Source organism: Perognathus longimembris, chromosome 16, assembly GCF_023159225.1.
Source record: "Perognathus longimembris pacificus isolate PPM17 chromosome 16, ASM2315922v1, whole genome shotgun sequence".
Lineage (NCBI taxonomy): Eukaryota > Metazoa > Chordata > Mammalia > Rodentia > Heteromyidae > Perognathus > Perognathus longimembris.
Genome location: NC_063176.1, coordinates 56,130,084 through 56,148,473, shown reverse-complemented (window position 1 = coordinate 56,148,473; position 18,390 = coordinate 56,130,084). Strand labels below are relative to the sequence as shown.

Sequence of the window (18,390 nt, the reverse complement as noted above, 5' to 3'; positions counted from 1 at the left end):
AAATGACCATGTCGAGCTCCACAAAGACTCCTTTAAATCTCTCTTCAGAGGTATATATGCCGTTTAGATGCTGCCTGCATTCTATACCCAATACAATTCCTTATACCCAAGTGATGGTATGCTGAGCACCACCAGGCCTTTTGAGAATACATGCCCAAGTGGAACTGTTGGAGACATTTGGAAAGCATTTTCTTTTATGTTGGGTAGCCCAAAGCCAAATTTCATTACAGTTCAATACAATCATAGATGGTTCAATTACAAAGTCAGACAGGTAGAACTTACTTGAAGAGTAAAAAGAGAATTGAAAATAATTAGGATAAGGGGCTGACTTTGGGACAAAAGGTCTAAAGTAAGGGACACTGCTGCAGCAACAACCCCCAGATTGTAATAAACACAAAGGCTCACGTCTGCTGGCCATCCTAGATTGACAGGGATGCCCAGAGTAATTGTTCAAAACGATTATTCTGGGACCCAAGTGGACAAAAGGACCACCATTTGAACGCTGGTACTAGTCCAAGGTCCAGAGGAAACAAATTCTGTGGCGGAATATGCAGTGACGCTTTGAATGATTTCTTCTAGAAATGAGGGTCTCGCTGCTTATTAGTCAGAGCAAGTGTCCAAGTCTCACTGCATCAGAAACTGTGAGCCACAGCCACCAGTGAAAAGGGGCAGAATATGGGCCCTTAACAGAAACCACTTAACTTCTAACTTTGTTGAAACCATTATCTGCCAGAGTTTAACCAACTTTTTTTTTTTTTGCCAATCCTAGGGCTTGAACTCAAGGTCTGGGCACTGTGCCTGAGTTTCTTTTACTCTATTACTCTATTACTTGAGCCACAGTGCCACTTCTGGCTTTTTCTGTTCGTCTGGTACGGAGGAACCAAACCAAGGACTTCATGCATGCTAGGCAAGCACTCTACCTCTAAGCCACATTCCCAGCCTTACACAAACCATTAAAAGGCACAGATAGCCAAGCGCCAATGGCTCACATCTGTAATCTTAGCTACTCAGGAGGCTGAGATCTGAGGATCACAGTTCAAAGCCAGCCTGGGCAAGAAAGTCCATGATACCCCTATCTCAAATTAACCACCAGAAAATTGGAAATGGAGCTATGGCTTAAAGTAGTAAGATATCACTTTGAGCAAAATAGCTCAGGGGTAGGCACCCAGACTGAGTTCAAGCTCCACGACTGACAAAAAAAACAAATAAGAGAGAGAGAGAGAGGCACAGATGATTCAAATACACCTATGAAAAGTACCCTTCAGAAACAATGAGCACAAGTGAAACATGGCTGCCCAATTGACAACTGTCCATTCCCGATCTGTCCCCTTAATCATTTAATGTCATTGCACTGTTGCTGCCCTCTGTGTGCTTTGCTTCATGACAGCCATTCAGACTACTGACTGCTGATGTGGGTTCCTTCACAAATGAGGCTGCACGGTTTTCAGGACAAACTGTGACATACTTCATGCCCTATTTAGCATAATGCTTACACCTTAGTAGGTGAGCCAAACTCTGCTGAACTACTTCCTAAATCCAAACTGAGGAAAATAAATTCAGGAAAGAGAGATTTAGGGAATAAAACAATTTGAAAATATAAGCACACAGCTGGAAATGCCAACTTTCGAGTTTAGAGGCCACAAGAAGTAGGGTAAGTGAGTTGCTCTCTACCATAGGTATCCTAACTTGGGTGAAGAGTCTCTAACCTAGGGCTTCGCACTCATTCTCTCACCACTATCACATAGGCAGGAGGCTCCCTGCAGGCCAGGCACTGTGCAAGGTGTTGGTGACGTGAAGGTGAGGATGCATGCACCCACACACAGGCCCCAATTCCTGGGGCTTGAATTCAGGGTCTGCACACTGACCTCAAACTGTTTTGCTCAAGGCTAGCACTTTACCACTTGAGCCACAGCTTCATTTTTGGCTTTTTTGGTGGTTAATGGGAAATAAGAGTCTCCTGGGAGGTGGGAGGAAAATGAGGGAGGAGGCAACAAGTTTGATAAGAAATATACTCACTGCCTTACATATGACACTGTAACCCCTCCGTACATCACTCTGACAATAAATAATTTAATGTTCTCTCTCTTTTTTTGTTGTTGTTGTGGGGCTTGAACTCTGGGTCTGGGCACTGTCCCCGAGCTCTTCAGCTCAAGGCTAGCTAGCACTCTACCACTTGAGCCACAGCGCCACTTCCGACAATAAATAAATTATTTAGAAAAATAAAAAGAAGTCTCCTGGGCTTTCCTGCCTGGGCTGGCTTTGAACCATGATTCTCTTAGATCTCAAACCTCTTGAGTAGCTAGAGTTACAAGCATGAGCTACCACTACCAGCACCTGGCTTTCACTACATACTTTTAACTTGTCCTTCCACAAACTTAAGATCTTTGTAGTAAGGAAGGACAGGTTAAAAGTATGCGGTCAAATCTCTGTGCTGGTGGCTCACGCTTGTAACCGCTACCCAAAAAGGTCCCAAAACAAAATTCATTATTATCAAACTCTAAAAGCTTTTGTTGGGAAATAGATGGAGTTTAAACAAAAATGAAAATTGTCAAAAAGTAATAAAATAGCTAAATTGTGCAAATTCTAAAACTTCAACTAAGAATGCAAAAGGCTGGTGCTCTACCAGCTGGGCCATGCTTCCAGTTTTTATGACTGCTGCTTTGCTAGTCACATCTAAGGATACTTATTTATAACTGCAAGTTAAATCTGCTGGAGAGTATTTTGAATGTGTATGTTAGTTTCACTGCTATAATGGAATAGTGAGATAAGCTACTTATGAAGAGAAGGGGCCTGCATGCTCACAGTTGTGTTGGTTTAAAGTCCAGGCTGAACGGCTCATTGATGAGAGCGGCAGATGGCACCACATCATGGCTGAGAACGTGTAGGAGCAAGCAGCCGCATCTTCAATCAGTACACACGGAGAAATCGAGCCGTGCAGCTTTTTTTTTTTTTTTTTCCCTTTAGTGGGTGAATCCCGGCCTGGGTGCTGTCCCTGAGCTCTTTTGCTCAAGGCTAGCACTCTACCAACCACTTTAAGACACAGCTCCGCTTTGTTTTCTAGCAGTTAATTGGAGCTAAGAGTCTCAAGGACTTTCTTGCCCAGGCTGGCCTTGAACCCATTTTCAGAGCTCAGCCTCCTGGATTGCTGGGATTACAGGCGTGAGCCACCAGCATCTGGCTGACCTGAAGCTCTTATAACCCTAGAGAACTACTTTAGTCCCTCTCAAGAGCAGCACCCCATGGATCTCCTACCAGGCCTCTTAAAGGCTTCACCATCTACCAAGACCACCACCCTGAGGACCAGACGTCTATCGGGGGGACCCCTGAAGCACTCGCGAACGACATCCATGCTGGAGCACCTCCTCTCACAGTGCAAAATGCACTTGTCCTATCCCCGATATTCACCAACTCTTTGGTTCAAAAGACTTAAATCCAAAATCTCCTCTGGGACGCAGGAGGAGACTTAAATCCAAAATGTCCTCTGGGCCTCAGGCAAAATGTCAGCTGGGAGACCCTGCGAGAAGCAAAAAGACAAGTTGCATAGTTCCAAGATGAAACAGTGGGACAGGCATGGGTAAACATTACCAGTCCAAAAAGGGGCAATAAAGAAGTAGTAAAACAGTCAGTCCAAAGCAAGGATGAAGCCCAGCAGCACAGACTTCAGCGCCGCGCACATCTGCAGTGCTAGCTCTGCGCACCACCGGACTGTGTGGTGATGGCGCTGCTTTTCTGTGGGGTGTTGGAAGGGCATACTACTTTTTTCAGGTTTCCATGGCAGTATGGTTGACCAAAAAAAACTTTTTAAATACAAGTACCTGTTTAAAAGCTCACTTTAAAGCACATAGTTATGCTGGGTCCTGCTCTGAGTGTCATACAGATTCCCCACTTCTCACAGAAAGCCATTTCAGCCCAACTCCCTTCCTCCTGAAGTCAAGTATACAATGATTATGAGTGAGTTCAAACATTTAACAAATTAATACTATGTAAAAGACTATACCGCACACTAGAGGGAACAGGCTACCAACAAGATTCCCCTTTCCTCACGCAAGAATTTAAAATCCAGGAGCAGCCACCATAGAAATAAATTACAGTCATAAGGAAACAGAGATTATCAGGAAGACACTGTGTGGGAAAAGAATGACGTGTGCAAGTAGCAGCAGCATTTCAGTCACATCTTCAGGACGGTTACGTGAGGCATGCAGAGGACAGCGGCCAAGGAAAGGAACCAGACCACCATGAAAATGGCCAGCAGTCTGGTGACCACTTGACTCGGAAATGCCCCTTGTGGTTCCTGTGAACTTCAGTCCCCAGGTGGTGGTGCAACCTTCAGAGGTGCTGTAAAGTTCAGGAAGTGAAGCTTGGCTAGAAGAAGAAGATCCTTAGTGTGCCCCTGACCCTTCCTTTCCTTTTCCCTCTCCCTCTCCTTACCCTCTCCCTCTCCTTACCCTCTCCCTCTGCTTTCTGGCTCCCAGGAGGTGAGGAACCCTGCCTGATCCGTCACATCTCCCCTCAAGTTGTTGAGGCAAGACACCAACCCAGGTATTTTTCATAGCGATCAAAGTCTAACACATAAGTAAGGTAGCAAGAGCTGCAGCTACCCTTAGAGTGATTTCCTAACCTTTTCAGATTACATCTCACCCAAGACATGAGGATGCTGGAGCACCCAAGGTAACAAGTAAGCCTTTGCACAAGTAAGCCTTACTAACAGGACTGTCATATCCCTCGGAGGTGACAGAGAACCTCTGATGCTTGCTTACACACATGGGTTGAAAATATGATGACTTGATGTTCATATTAAGTAATTTTTGGCAAAAGACGAAAGCATGATTAGAGAGGAGATAAGAGGAGTCTAGTTAGGACTACAGTAGCTCTTCCTAAGGGATGGTAGTAGCTTTAGCCAGGGCAGGGCAGTCAGGCAGAAAGGGATGAGGGTGCAAGGAGGCAGACCTGGTGAAAACATGCTTATGGAGAAAGGGAGTCAAGAAAGATGACAAGCACTCCTCATGGTTACCTCCTTCTTCCCTCTCTCCTCTCCCCTCCTATTTCCCCCTCACTTCCCCACTCATCCTCTCCCTCTTTCTTCCTCTCCCCTTCTTTCCCCTCCCCTCCCCTCTATTCTCCTCTCCACCTCTGTCTTCCTCTCCCATCCTCTTCCATCCCCTCCCCTCTCCTTTCATATCCTCTTCTCTCCTGTCTTCCCCTTTCCTCCTCTCCCCTTCTTTCTTCCCTTCCCCTTTCCATTCCACTTCCCTCCCCTCCATTCTCTTCTTTCCTCCTCTTTCCTCCCCTTCTCTTGCCTCCCCTTCTCACCCTTCTTCTCCTTGTCCCCTCCCCTCTCCTCCTCTCCCTCACCTCTCCTCTCCCTTCCCCACCCTTCCTCTTCTCTCCTCTCCTTCCCTTCCCTTCTCCCTCTGTCCCCTTCCCTCTCCCGCCAATTTCACTCCCTACAGCAGCACCCAGTCAGAAGATGTGTTCAAGGAGCCGTAAACAGGCCATGCATAAGGCCATCCTGCTAACCATATCTCAGATTGACTTCCTGTAGGCCCAAAGACTACATGAAATATAAATATAAATACATAAATATATATACATACATATATAGAGAGAAAGAAAGATGGCAAAATACGCCGTGAAGCGAGACATCTTGTTACCGCATACCTGTACAGGATGTACAGAACACAACCTGGCCACCTGAGTGCAGGACAAAGCAAAACAGGTGGGACAAGACTGTTCTCACTTCACAGAATCAAGACACAAGGCCAGGAGAGGTTTAACAAGCTGGCCTGCAGTGACCCAGTGGGTGGCAGGCCAGCCAAGACACCAGCCCTGGGACTCTTTTAATAGATCCCCCCAAAATTTTATGAGTATAATTAATTTTACAAGTATAATTTCCACAAAAGAAAACTTTTAAACAAAAAGTGTAACATCTGCTGGAGGTGAAATGACACTTTATTTCTAAGGAGTATTTTCAAGCTCATGCGGTGGTACAGACCCCGAGTTTGGTTGTTGAACGCAAGGTGAGTGATGACCTCACCTTACACAAATGTAACTGGAAAGAAATATACTGAACTGTAACTATGTTCAACATAGTAAAACCACATTTCTAATGTTGTGATACTCTATAATGTTTTGTTGTTAAAGTTCTCTGCATTGTTAGTGTGTTCTTAAAGGCATTGATCTTGGGGCTGGGGATATGGCCTAGTGGCAAGAGTGCTTGCCTTGTATACATGAGGTCCTGGGTTCGATTCCCCAGCACCACCTATACAGAAAATGACCAGAAGTGGCGCTGTGGTTCAAGTGGCAGAGTGCTAGCCTTGAGCAAAAAGAAGCCAGGGACAGTGCTCAGGCCCTGAGTCCAAGCCCAGGACTGGCCAAAAAAAAAAAAAAGGCATTGATCTTGTTTAGGAAACATCTGGGCATTTTCTGAGCAAAGTGTTGGGGGGTAAAATGTGATACAGGCATCACAGCCAAAGTTTAATTTAAAAAATTATAATACATGATATAGACAATAAAGAAAGTGAAAACAGAAACCTAAGATCACATAAGGAAAACTTCATTTTGACAGGATTTCCAAAGGGCTCCAGTGAGGACATAATATGTGACTAATAAGAACTTTTTCTTGTGTGCATTCCAGAACTGAACTTGAACTCCGAGCTTCTACCTCTCACTCTGCTGTTTCCTCTGAATGACTGGTTGCTCTACCACTTGAACCATGGTTGTAGCTTTTTGTAGTTCTAGCTTTTTGTTGGTTAACTGGAGTCTCAGCTAACAGGCTCCTGAGTAGCTAGGATTCAAATGTGAGCCACAAGCATCTTGACTTTGAAGGAGGTGGAGGTAAGTGGGCATTCCAATCAAAGACAAGATTATAACCAAAGGGAAATCACTTTGCATGTTTAGAAAGCCAAGAGCAGCCTTACTTATATGTACAGTGAGGACAAGGGACATAAAAGCCAACCATGGAGATAACTGGAGGCTCCACTAAGAGGAATCCTCAATGGGATCTTGGTGTCTGCATTCTAGGCTCCAGACCACAGCATATTTTACAGAAGAGCTTACTGAGCTAGAAGCTGGTAAGAAGAAAGACCTGGCAGCCAGGCAAGGTATAGACAGATAGGAAGGGCGGGAGGAATATGAAGTCAAAGCTGTAAGTTCTAAGCTATCAGACAAACCTGAAGTTTAACAACCGCAACATTAATAGAGTGCTGACGAAAGGATTTCACATCTTCCTACACTGATCAGTTCAACCATCTTGTGAGACAGGTGTCAACATTCTTCCCATTTCACAGATGACAAAACTGGCTCAGAGGCCAATAACTGCTCCAACTGAAATGCTACCAAATGAGAGACAGAGCTCAGGCTCAGTACTTTTCCACACATTGCAAAATATCAACTTCATTTTTTCTTTGTTTTGTTTTGTTTGCCAGTCCTGGGGCTTGAACTCAGGGCCTGAGCACTGTCCCTGGCTTCTTTTTGCTCAAGGCTAGCACTTTGCCACTTGAGCCACAGCGCCACTTCTGGCTTTTTCTATATAGGTGGTGCTGAAGATTTGAACCCAAGGCTTCATGTATACGAGACGAGCACTTTACCACTAGGCCATATTCCCAGCCCCAACTTCATTTTTCTTAAGAGTGCTATAATAAAATAGGGCATAGAGCTTATCAACAGAAGTGCTAACAATTCATTTAACTTTCTTAAATGTCTGCAACTGCTGTTACAAACGATCCTTAAAAGATATATATATGCCTTATGTTGTAATGTTAAGGTCTCTATTTTTTCCAATGCCTAATGTATGAAACTGTAACGTCTCTGTAATTCAGTTTGATAATAAACATATATTTAAAAATCTATTTTTTCATTAAAGCAAAAGGCACATAAAAAAAAGTTGCACTTCTAATTCTTGAACTAAGTACTTAAGAATAGTAACTGCGTGCTGGTGGCTCATGCCTGTAATCATAGTTTCTCAGGTGGCTCAGAACTGAAGATCACAGTTCAAAGCTAGCTTAGGTAGGAAAGTCCTTGAGACTCTCATCTCCAATTAATCACTAGCCAGAAGTGGAGCTGTGGCTCAAGAGGTAGGGCAATATAGCCTTGAGTTTAAAAAAAAAAAGACAGGGACAGTGCCCAGGCCCTGAGTTCAAGACCCAGGAGCAGCACACATAAGTATTTTCTTTCAACATTTCACTGGCTGTCTCATGCCAGTGGTTCATGCTTGGAATCCTAGCTCATGAGGAGACCAAGATCTGAGGATGACAGTTCAAAGCCAATCCAGACAGGAAAGTCCAAGAGAATCTAATGTCCAATTACCTGACAAAAAGCCAAAAGTGGAGCTAACCTTGAGCAAAAAGCTAAGGGACAGTGGCCAGGCCCTGAGTTCAAGTATTGACACAGTAAATAGATAAGTAAATGGCTGAATTAGCATTTCCTTGCTGAAAACAGACCTATCTATATAAAAGACCTTTTACCCAAAACTAATTGTTGTTGTTGTTGTTGGGAATCAAAACTAGGTCCTCACTGATGCTAGTCAAGCTACATCCTCAACCAAAACCACTTTTTGAATTATTAAAAATCCATTATTTAGCAAGTATGGCAATTGAATCCAGGGTATAAGAAGCATTAATGGCAAGGAGCTTCTGTCTGCGTTGGGAGGCTGAAATTTTGGAACCCGAGACCTATTTAAGAATGGTTCAGTCCAAAATAACTGATGGGTGAATGTGACCTTCAGGATACAGGGTGACATATTTTCTCTCCTTTTAAATCCGAAATCTATGAAATAATGGACAAAGTGTTCAGGAACCCATGTTCCACTGCAGGGCAGAAATCAGGCTAGCTTGGGGTTTCCCCTGGACAGTCTTTCCACGGCATTGTGTGATCAAACTGCTCACCAAACCTCCTGCCACCGATTTTTAAGCAAGGTAGATGGTAAAAACCCATTTTTAGACACCTGAGCAAATGAATCCAAGTATCCAAGCTGGGTAAATTCTCACCTGGAACCCCCCCCCGCCCCCCTCCATCAAGCTGAATGACGACAGGGTCGCGTGTCCCCCCTGCCCACTCGGAGCTCCATCCTAGGGCTTTTAACGCTGGCTAGGGAAGCGCCAACACCGGAAGGATTCTGCCGGGTTTGGGGGTTCTGCTCCCGAGAGCTCGTCATGCCTTGTCATCCTCTGCGCACCGCGCCGCCAGCTCGACTCCCGGGCGCCACGGAGACTCCCGTCCGCGCAGCCGGGAGACGCAGAGCCTCCGGGGTCCGGGGTCCGCGGGCCGGCCGGCGGGCGGGCGGGAGGGCGGGGGGGGGGGCGGTCCGGCGTCGGCCCGAGAGGTGGCTCCGCCGAGGGGCCGGGCGCGGCGCGGGCCGACGGCGCCCAGGGCCCGGCGCCGGTGACTTTGGGGCCGTCACGCGTGCCTCCGGCCTAACCTTCGCCAAACCTTGCGCCGCGCCCGGCCCCGCCCGGCCGCCCGGCCGCCCCCCGCGCCATAGGCCGGCGCGCCCGCCACTCAGCCGCCCGCCGCGGCCCCCGCCCCGCCCGCCGCCCTCCCTCCCTCCCTCCCTCCCCGGGCCCCGCAAGGACAATGCTGAGGGGCGGAGGCCGCGGGGAGGCCCGGGGCGCCGGGGGCTCCCCGCGGGCCTCGCGTCCGCGCGCCCCGCCCAGCGCCCCGGCCTCGGGCCCCGCCGCGGGCGCCGCGGGCGCCGCGGGCGGGCGGGCGGGCGGACGGCGGGCAGCGGCGCCCGGGAGGCCAATGGTGCGCGTTCGCCGCCGCCCGCGGCCCGGCCCCCGGCGCGGCCCGACGGGGGTCCCGGCCCGAGCCCGCCGCGCGCCCGGCCCCCGGCGCCCAGCGCTCGGCGCGCGGCCCGGCCCCGGCGGCCCGGCTCCTCCCGCGACCCCGCGGCGCCCGCCGGCCCGGCCTCCCTCAGGCCTCCCGGAGCCCCGCGCGCCGCCGCCGCCGCCTCTCCCCGCCCGGCCCCGGCCCTGCGCCCACCGTGCCGGGCGGCCGCCCGCCGCCCCACGCTCCGTACCTGCGGAGGCTGCCGGGGCGCGCAGCCGACGGGCGCCTCTCCTCGCGCTCCGAGGGCTGCGGGCGGCTGCCGAGCGCCGGGCGGCCCTGGCCTGCGCCTTACGTAAAGCGGCGGCAGCGGCGGCGGCGGCGGCGGCGGCGGCCCCGGCGCCACTCGGCGGAGGGCGGGAGGCGGTGCGCCGCGGCCGCCCCGTTACCTGGCAACGGCCTCAGCGCCCCGCCAACCAGCGCCGCGCTCCGTATCCTTCCGCCCCGGCGCCGGGATTACATCAGCGCGCCGGGGCCCCGCCCTCCGGCCGGGCTGCGCGCCGGGGGGCGGGGCGGGGCGGGGCGGGGCGGGGGCGCGTCCGAGGCGGGGCGGGAAGGGAGTCGGGGGGTCGGGGGCGCGGGCTGCGGGTGCCGCCGCGGCTGCTCCGAGGGGAGGAGGCTGGAAGCGAGGGGCCACCGCGGGGGGGGCCGGGCCGCCGGGGAGGAGGAGGAGGTGGACGCGCGGGGCGCCGGCTCGGCTCCCAGCCCCTCGGGGGCGCGCGCCCCGGAGCTCGCGCCCTCCTCCACCTGCCGCGCGCCCCCTCGGCGCCCTGGAATGCCTGGAGTGGGCGGCTTGAACTAGCGACGACTTCAACCTGAAGAGACACGCAGAAGCCCAGCCAAAGAAGGAGGGGGCTTTTATGCATTATTATCATTATTATTATTATTATTATTATTATGTAGGCCCCCCTAAAAAAAACAAAAGACACCCTAGAAGATTCGGAAGTGGGAGCCAAAAGTGGGCGCTGACCTTTGAATCCACGTCTGCTCGCGCCCACTCACCTTCCCTAAATGACTCCTGAGCCTGGTTCTAAAGAGCAAATAATTGGGCTTCGGGGAAGGGAAGGAGCCTGGGGGAGATGAAGCAAAGCAGGCCTGGCGGGGAGGTGACTCCGCAGGGCTCCCTGCTGGAGGGCGGCCGGGGTGCCAGGCGCCCCCATGCACGCCCGCCCGCCCGCCCGGGGAAGCAGAGGTTGGAACTGGAAGGGGGAATCCGGTTGAGGACACCAGCAGCACCCTGGAGGTGGACCGCGACTGTCATGTGTATAATAGCATATGTCATGTGTGTAACTTTGCTCTTCACAAGGATCCTGGGGTTGACACGTAAGGAAGTTGAGGCAGCAAAACAAATAGATAAATAAAAAGTATTTTCCCAAAGCCTGGCTGCCCGTGGTGCCCTCAAGGACACGGCAGGAAGAGGCACCTAGAGGAACCTAGGCTTTGAGACCTAGGGCCTTTTCCTTCCCACAGCTTTTCCCCCATGCCATTCCCTCAACCTTTTCTGGTGAGTGGATCTCATCATAAACCATTGAGTCAACATCTGGGCACTTGTCCTGGGCCTGGCTCCGGATCAGGCAGGGGTGGGGTCCCCCGAGCTCCTGGAGAGCAAGCTCCAGGAAATGCAGAGAGCATGGAAAGGGCCTGGGAAAACCAGGGTTGCCTGGGAACAGGAGAGGAGAGGGAAATAGGACTCCAGGATCCGATTCCCAGGCGCGCCGGGCTACACACAGTGAAATGTCTACCCCCACCCCCCAAAATATGGGAGATTTACAAAGGCAGTGGACTCTCCTAATGGTTGCCACATAACATTACTGGCATGGACATTTTTTTTTTTTAATGAAAAGAGTGCTGTCAGCAAGTTTTGGTTTTGGAGAGAGAGAGAGAGAGAGAGAGAGAGAGAGTGTGTGTGTGTGTGTGTGTGTGTGTGTGTGTGTGTGTCCTGGGGCTGGGCACTGTCCCTTAGCTTTTTTGCTCAAGGCTTGCACTCTACCACTTCTGGGTTTTTTGTTTTTTTTTTTGATGGTTCATTTGGAGATAAGCATTTAAAAAACAAACACACCCAGTGGGGTTGGAGGCAAGGCTCAGGTGCAGAGGGTCAGCCAAGAAGCAGAAGTGCCAGATAGAGTTCAAATTCTGGTCTCCAAAAATACCAACAGAGTCTCCTGACTTTCTTGTCAGAGCTGGCTTCAAACCTTCATCCTCAGTGCTCAGCCTCCTGAGTATCTAGTATTTACCAACGTGAGCACCTGTACCCACATAGCAAAAGTTTTTTCTTAGGTCATGGGGCTTGAATTCAGGGCCTAGGCACTGTCCTTGAGCTTTTTCACTCAAGGCTAGTGCTCTACCACTTTGAGCCACAGCTCCATTTCCAATGTTTGGGCGGTTACATTGGTGATAAGTGTCTCACAGACTTTTATGCCTGGTCTGGCTTCCAACTTCAATCCTTAAATCTCAGCTTCATGAGTGGCTAGAATTACAGGTGTGAGCCACCAGCACCCTTCTAAGCAAACGTTTTTAAATAGTATTGTATCTCAGATGTTCTCCAAGGAAAGAAAACAGTTGGAAACTTTATAGCACACCAACTTAACTGACTTTATTCTTAACACTTTGTAGCAAGCCAATTTTTAACCAATAACAAACTAGGAAAACCTGAAGACTTCTTGGGGGACCAGGCAGTTTACACACAGTAGGAATTGTCTGGGATTAGTGGATTGGAAGGTGAGAGGAAGAGCCTTGGTTACTTTAAAGAAACAAAAACTTTTGTTGGTTTTCTTAGCAAAATAGCCCCCTGTGGTTCTGATTTTCCATGAAGTCTGACTGACTCTAGCCTCGGGCCTTTCATCTTCACAGAGCTGTGTCCTTCCTGATCTTTGCCCAACAGACTCCTTGTTCAAGGCTCACCCACAGTGCCACCTACGTCTTCTCTGGTGCCCAGTTTAGAGTAGCCGGCCTACCCTGTCCTGGGCTTCCTCCCTGCTTCCTTGCTCACGGGTCTTTATCAGAATCGGAAACTAACTTGCTGATATATCTGTTCCAAGATGCACAAGACTTGCAACCCGGGACAGCGAGCGTCTTGTCCCTGGAGTTCCTGTCTGCATACCCAGAGCCCTCTGCGGCTTGTAAGTGACTGACTCCATACAGGTCTATCTGTCTTTGTTTCTTTTCTTTCTTTCTGTCTCTGTCTGTCTTCCTTCCTCCGTCCCTTACTGTTTCTCTCTTTCTTTCCTTCCTCCCTTTCTTCTTTTTTTTTCTCTTTCTCCTTCCCGCCCTTCTTTCTTTAGGTCCAAGATGGGGACTCAAACTCAGTAGCTGACACTTTTGCTCATTGGCTAGTGCTCTGCCAACTAAGCCATGCCTCCAACCCTTCCTTCCTTCCTTCCTTCCTTCCTTTCTCTTTCTTTTCTTTCTTTCTTTCTTGGTTTGAACTCGAGGCTTTGTGCTAGCTAAGCAAGTATTCTACCACTTGATCTTTGCTCCAGCCCTTAACTGAGCCATCTTCTGCAATACAGTTTGAGTTAGTATTGGGAGAAAAACAATCCTGCCTTTTTTTTTTCTGCTGGTCCTGGGGCTTGAACTCAGGGCCTGGGCGCCATTCCTGAGCCTCTTTGTGCTCAAGTCTAGCACTCTACAACTTGAGTCACAGCGCCACTTACTTCTCAGTAGTTTATTGGCGATAAGCGTCGCACAGACTTTTCTGCCCAGGCTGGCTTCAAACCACGATCCTCAGAACTCTGCCTCCAGAGTAGCCAGCAAGCCTGCCTTCTTTTGACCACTTGGGAACAGGGTTGTCACACGTGGCACCTGTGCCCTGTGCAAGGGCTTGCTTGAAGCTCCTGGGTACAGCCCCACTGAGTTACGCTGGGTGACAGGCGCTCTGGAGCTGGAGTCGAGCTTGCCCTGGGAATTCAGGGCTCTGGCTCAAGCAAAGCTGCCCAGGCGGAGGACTCTCCCTTCAGCATTGCCTGTGAAGAATCCACCTGGGCTGTCCTGTGTGCCTGAGCATTCGTCTCATTTCTTGGGTCTCAAGCACCCATGGTAGCTGTTTAATCCCTGCCCAGGAGTAGACAGTGACCAGGGAAGACCCACGCTGGCGGGGACTGGGAGGGTGTGAGCTTCTCCAGCAACATGGCAGTGTTTAGAAGCTGGGGTCAGGCCTGCCAGGCTCGGGGATCCTGGGCACAGAGTCTCCTTTCTGGTAGGCTGCTCCCTGTTTCGTATAGCAAAGGGCTTGGGCGGGGAGATTTCCCGCCTCCAGTTTTTAATTTTTCTCTGAACGTTGGCCACAGACTTTCAATTCACTGACACCTTCCTAAGCGTGTCTACCAAGCCCCTCTGTCACCAGTCACAATCCCGGAGCGGGAGCGGGGCCTAAGAGCTGGGATTGTGTCTGGTGACAGAGGGGCTTGGTAGACACGCTTAGGAAGGTGTCAGTGAATTGGAAGTCTGTGGCCTTCCCTCTTAACTTCCTCAGGAATGCCTCCTCCCCGCAGCTTCTGAGGATGACCTCTGGCCCCTGACCTTCATGGACCCGCAATTTCCTAATATCTGAACTAGCGGAGGAGCGACGGCCCATCTGCTCCTCTGGGAGTTGGATTTTGGGGCCAAACCAAATCAGGTGTGCCGTCCTCTGCAGAGTCTAGGTCGCCGTGCACCTCACATCTCTTGTCATCATCCTTCCGAACTTGTCCCAGACAAGGATGGCTTTTTCTCCTTCCTACACCCCACCCCGGTCTAGAAAGCACTCCACAGCCTGGCAGCACCGTCCGGCCCCGAGGTAGGGCGGCGCGGGAGGTCCCCTGGGGCCTCCGCACGAGGCTGGGCACGAGCTTGAAGTCAGGTTCCACCGTGTCCAGCTTGCTCACCTAGGTGCACCCGTTTCGCCATCTGTAAACTGGGCAGGACATAGGATCCGTGTCTGAGGAGGTCCATGGAGGGGAAGTGAGCCCCTGGAGGGGCTCCAGACCGGCACCGCCTCCGATCAGCACCAAAGGCCGTGTGCACAGACAGCCCCTGCCCCACCAACGCAGCCTCCTGACTTCCCAGCCCCCATGTGCTCGTGAGCCGGTCGGTTCGTGGGGCAACCCCAAATCCCTGTCTCCCACCCAGTCCAAGGCCCAGACCGGCCCCCTGGTCATCACCTTGCTGCCCCCCTCCTTGCTTCCAGCTCGCACTCTCTCGTGTCGCTGTGTGTGACAGCACCCCGACTCTCAGCGGCCCACACTGGAGTCCCAGTGCCGCCCTCTTGGGTCTGCTTCCGAAACGACCTTGGCTCAGGCTCTGAGGTCAGGCGGGCCTGGGTCAGCTGTGTTATCTTGAGCACGGTTGCCTCCTGTCTTCCGTAGCTTCACTAATGTTTTGATGTGTGTCCCTCCTACACGTGGGAACCCTGTCCCCTTGCACACCTTAGTGAAGAGCCAAGCCCGACGGCTGGACCCTGACCCTACCTCTCTGCTGATGACGCGAGTCGTTGTTAATAACTACCTGCAGCCGCTCCCGAGGCTCCCTCTGCACGGGTTTGGTCTTCCAGCCCAGAGGAGCCGTGAATCTGGGTCGCCAGCCCGCAGAGGCACTGGGGAGGTTGCGATCGCCGTGCCGGCCTCCAGCGCAGAGTGCCACCCGCAGCTCGCCCGCGGCCAGGCTCCGCACAGCCATCGCCGAGGTCTGGAGCTAGGAGGACGAGGAGGTCACCCTCCCCTCGCCCACAGAGAGCCGCCCCAGCAACGTCACGAGGGCCCGGCACTGGGAAAGCTGGGGTCACCCCAGCCCCCTTCCACTGGCCTTCAAGTTGGAGCCAAACAAGTGCTCGGGGCTCCAAGAATTTCCTTCCAGTGCACAGCGCATGGTGGGGCAGGGCCTCGCCAGGCAGGGGCCCCACGCGCCAGCCCTTCCTTCCCTCCACAGGACACCGCAGGCCTGGCTCCCAGCTCAGGCCCTGGAGCACTCCTGGGCCAGCACCAGCTGCACACTGGCTCCCTAAGGACCCAGACTCAGCCTTGTTGAAGACTCTCCTCCTCCTCACGCTCCCTAATGATGTTTGCACAATAAGGCCTCATTCTGAGGGTGTGAGAGACACAATTCAACCCACAGCACCTAGGGCGCTCCTAGCCATCCATATCGCTCCTTCCAGCTCAGTCCTCCTGAGAAGAGAGGGATTATTCCATCATCTTCTTTGTAAAGATGGGGAAATGAAGGCTGAGAGAACTGGAGGGATTTTCACAAAGTCACACACAGTTCCGCTAGAACTCGCAGTCACCCCCGAATCTACTTTCCCTCCCCTCCATCCTTCCTTCCATCCACTCATTCAACAAACCTTGCCAAGCAGTGTAACACTGTGCTAGACCCTTGGTAGAGAATCCCTCCCTCCCTCCCTTCCCCTTCCTCTATCCTTCCCCTCCCTCCCTCCCTCCTCCCTTCCTCTCTCCTTCCCCTCCCTCCCTCCCTCCTCCCTTCCTCTCTCCTTCCCCTCCCTCCCTCCCTCCTCCCTTCCTCTCTTCTTCCCCTCCCTCCTTCCTTCTGCCCTTCCCTCTCGCTCACTCTCCTCTTCTCCCCCTCTTTCTCCTCCTCCTACTTCCTCCCCCTCCCCTTCTGTCTCTCTCCCCCTCCTTATCTCTCCTCTCTTTCCTTCCTTCCTTTCCTTCCTGTGTCAATGCTCAGGCCTGAACTCAGGATGGTGTATTTTGTGTGTGTGTATGTTACCAGTCCTAGGGGTTCAACTTCGGGCCCGGTCCCTGAGCTGTATTTTGCTCAAGGCCAGCTATCTACCACTTGAGCCACAGCTTCACTTCCAGCCTTTTAGTGATGAATTGGAGATAAAGAGTCTCACTTTCCTGCCCGGGCTGGCTTTGAACTGTGATCCTCAGATCTCAGCCTCCTGAGTAGCTGGGATGACAGGTGCGAGCTGCCTTCACTCCTCAAGAACTTCTGGGATTGCAACTCAACCGCACTGAGCAACGTCCTTCCTTACTTCATGATGAGGATACTGAGGCTCCGAGACAGGAAGTCGCTTACCCAAGGCCCCGGGCCCATTGTTAGAACCCAGCCACCTCATCTCTCTGTCTGCTATTCCTTCTGCTTCAAGCAGCAGCCCCAGGGGTCCAGATGTCAGGGCCACCCTCCCGAGACGCTGGAGCCCGGTGGTCACTTACCTGTGAGTTACTGGGACACCTGGTGTGAACAGGACAAGGTGACCTCCAGTGACCCCTCGGGCTCTGCGAGTTCCGGACGGTAGGGTTGAGGGTAGCTTGGGTGTATTTATGAAGCCATGTCTAGGCAGGGAGGGTGGTGGTTATGCAGCATGCCAGGTATTTACAGCCCCACTTGGGCTGTAAAGAATTGCTCCCCACAGCCAGTGATGCTGTGGCATGCCACAGGGGAGATGGGACTCATTGATATGTATAAAAACTCATATCGTTTATTTTTGTACGCCATCATTATTTCATAATGTGCTGGTGATGCTGACGTATCTTCCCAGGAAGCTAGAACCTTCTAGAAAGAAATGACTTCAGGCACCAGGGGCTCACACCTGTCATCCTAGCTGCTCAGGAAGCTGAGGTCTGAGGATCACAATTTGAAGCCAGCCCGGGCGGGAAAGTCCGTGGGACTCTTTATCTCCAGCCAGCCACCAGAAAGCCGGAGGTGCAGCCGTGGCTCAAGTGGTAGAGTGCCAGCCTTAAGCGACAGCGCCCGCCTGGAGCTGGCTTTGCCTGTGCGGCTGCTCCGCGCTCTTGATGTTCACAGCGCCCGCGGGGCGGAGCCTGGCCACGGGCTCGTCCTCCCCGCCCCCCCCGCCCCCCCGTGGGGGACCGCGGCAGCGATCATGCCAGGAAAGCACCGACTGAAGTTGCTTCTGCTGGCTGACGGGTGCCCAGCCCAGCAAGCGCAGATCTTCCCGAGTGTCCTCTGCTGAAAACAAACCAGCAACCACAGCGCCCGTCCAGAAACCCCGCCGCTGCGCCGGTTTCACACGTCTTCTTTTGAAAACATGCTAAAAGAACACAGTCTGTCTCATCGGCAGGATCAAGAACATCACCACACGGTGTCCACATGGAGTTCACTTAACTTAAGGCCAGAATACACGCTCACGCCCACCCATTCCCCCCATCTCATTTCCGCATGGGGTGGAGGCAAAGGCTGGCGGGGGCGCGGTGACTTGGCCTCAGGAGAGCGCTGGCCACACTCATTGGTGGTTGGGTTTACAGCATCACAGGGCACTGTTGGAATGTCTGCCTGAAACCCGCTGCACCCGAGGCTGGCCGGCACGGGGCCTGCTGCTGCTCCCCGTCCTGAGCCCCGCATGCGGGCCACTCCCAGATCTCAGCCACCTTCGAGGCCATGTCAGCATTGGCAGGGACGATTGTCAGGCTGTGCTGGGCTTGGAGAACGCAAGCAGCTGGTGCTTTGTAACCAGGAGACAAACAAAACAAAACAAACCTTGGGGGGACCGCGCAGCAAGTATTTTTGGTGATTCCTACGGAGGCACCAGGAAAGGTAGAAGATGTAGCATAAACTCTCATTAGATGAGCACCTACTGTGTGCCCTGGGTTTTTCACACCTTGACCCTCTAATCTG

At 52.1% G+C, this 18,390-nt stretch overlaps 1 protein-coding gene and 1 long non-coding RNA gene across 5 annotated transcripts in view; one reads left to right on the top strand and one right to left on the bottom strand.

Annotated features, from left to right (window-relative positions):
* Positions 1 to 10,167, bottom strand: part of Kiaa0232 (KIAA0232 ortholog) — a 52,545-nt gene extending 42,378 nt beyond the window's left edge. For all 4 annotated transcript variants that reach the window (XM_048364526.1, XM_048364527.1, XM_048364528.1 and 1 more), the window contains exon 1: positions 10,016 to 10,167. The gene's annotated coding sequence lies outside the window, so the exon portion shown is untranslated. The remainder of the gene's footprint in view (positions 1 to 10,015) is intronic.
* Positions 8,314 to 11,760, top strand: LOC125364827. Its single transcript, XR_007213573.1, has 3 exons — positions 8,314 to 8,474; positions 9,142 to 9,146; positions 11,724 to 11,760. It is a non-coding gene; the product is annotated as an uncharacterized LOC125364827 (long non-coding RNA).
* The last annotated feature ends 6,630 nt before the right edge of the window (positions 11,761 to 18,390 follow it).